The following is a 2163-nucleotide window of genomic DNA, read 5'->3' as shown; positions in this document are numbered from 1 at the left end:
TTGTGCTCACTGCTGTTTCCATCTCGGCCAAGATTAAAATTACTAAAATTCCGGCTCGACTGTGTGATCTCATGAAAGTTATTAACCTCACAAAACCTCAATCTCTCTGATCTCGGAAGCTAAGCTGGGTCGGGCCTGGTTAATACTTAGATGGGAGACTACCTAGGAAGACCAGGGGCTATAGGCATAAAAAAAATAAAAAAGAAAGGATTGTAAGCTGACAATCCTTGCAATCCATGAGGGCAACCGACGGTTGCCTTGCCTAAAAATAAATAATAAACAAACCAACAAACGGATATATAAATAAATAACGAAACCTCAATCTCTTCATCTATAAACTGGACTCCTAATACCTCTCCAGGGTGTCGTGGGAAGTCATTTGAAATAATGGTAGAAACGGCTTTGAGTGTTTTGCTTGCAAGAAGTGAAATGCGGCCTAAATGGTTAAGAGCTTGTCCTTGGGAGTTGGCCAGGTCTGGGGTTAAATCTAGGCTCTGACACTTCATCTCTCTGTGACCCCAGGAAATTCCCTTCCCCTCTCTGAACCTTCAGTCTTCTCACTGGAGCAAATGGGGGCTTGCCCCTCACAGGGCCCATGTGGTAGACAGTGCCCATTGGGAGCTCCAGACGGGCTGGCTCCTTGTGAGCAGATCTTGATCACTTCTGGCAGGACCACGGCCTGACAATTCCCGTATGGGTATGGCTGTCGGGGGGCGCGTGAGGGGTTGGGAGCCTCCCTTCCCTCTCTGAGCCTCTGTTTTCTTTTCTGTGACATGGACTGGGAAGGAAGGGTGTCAGGGGTCTCTGGACCGGCTATGTCCCTCCAGAAGGCTGAGGGTGCTGGGGGGCAGTGGCAGGCTAGGCTGGTGCTCTCCTTTCATTCTCTGTGCAGTTGGCTCCTCCTCCCTCCTTCCTCCTCATCCCCATGATCTCAGCAGGCCACGGGGCACCAGGAAACTCCTGCAGCCTCACCTCTTCCCCTTCCTTCCTTCTGCTCCAGGTGCACCCTGCCTCCCAGGGAGCAGTGGAGGGACAATCAGCTTAGGCTGCTCCCTGAGCGGCCACTGGAACCACCCCCTGGCAACCCCTTGGGAATGAGGCACCAAGTCTGGCTCAGTGGCAGTTCTCAAATGCCCTCCTCCTTAAGCTGGGTGGATCCTAAGACATTATCCTAGACCCATCTGGGCTGCTGGGGAGATTGAGGCCCAGAGTCGGGCAGGACAAGCCTGATCTCACACAGGCAAAGCAGATTTCCTGACTCCGGGGCACAAGGCTGGGCTTCAGGGGCTCCTGGAAGTATTCAACAACTCCTGGTCTTCTACTTGGCCTGGAGGGCAGGTGGGACACTGGGTCCCAGGGCACCAGGAGGGGCCTCAATCTGACCGGCAAACCTACTGCCTCAGGACCCCTGGACACTCCAGATAACGGAGGGTTAGGGGAAGAGTCTATTTCCTCCAACAGCTTTAGGCCACATCTGATGCCAGAGGCACTGCCAGGACCACCGTGGGCCCTTGCCCAGGGGGGAGGAAGGCTAGGTCCTAGACTTGGCATTCTTGCAGCGTCTCAAGACCATCCTTTTCAGAGGCCCTGGCCCTGCTGGAGGGGAATGAGTTGCCCAGCCTTTAAGGGCATGGGCCAGGAAGGTAGAGTTAAACCCTGGTTCTGATCTTTTCTACTGTGTCAAATCAGGCAAGCAAATCTCTTTCCTCATCTATAAAGTGGGAATGATAATAGTGGCTCTCTTCTGGGCCTATTGTGAGGAATAAACCTGCGCCAGGACAGACCGGGACAGAGTTACACCAAAAGAAATCTTAAAAGACCCTTATGCTAAACCAGACCCCAGTTTGTCAGTTGCCTCAGGGGAATGGATTTCTCGCTCAGGTCAGTATGGTCTCCGCAGGTCCTCCCTGGGCCCAGCTCGGTCACTCACCCTCTGGGTGTCAGTGCTGGGCACCTTCGACCCACTGCAGTCATGGTTCCCCGCGGTCACCGCCTGCAGCCTGGCGACCTCCTCAACCCAACGGCTCCCGCTTTTCTCAGACCACAGAACTGCGGAGCTCAAAGCAGGACTCCAGGGGCGGAGCCTAATGTGTAAGCCACGCCCAGGGCACGCCCCTCCGCCCTCTGCTGGGCGCCGCCCCACCCACTAGGAAGAACACGCCC

The sequence above is a fragment of the Pteropus vampyrus genome, unplaced genomic scaffold (genome assembly GCF_000151845.1).
Source record: "Pteropus vampyrus isolate Shadow unplaced genomic scaffold, Pvam_2.0 Scaffold95, whole genome shotgun sequence".
Lineage (NCBI taxonomy): Eukaryota > Metazoa > Chordata > Mammalia > Chiroptera > Pteropodidae > Pteropus > Pteropus vampyrus.
The sequence above is the reverse complement of the archived record's forward strand: the minus strand, read 5'-3'. Positions refer to the sequence as shown.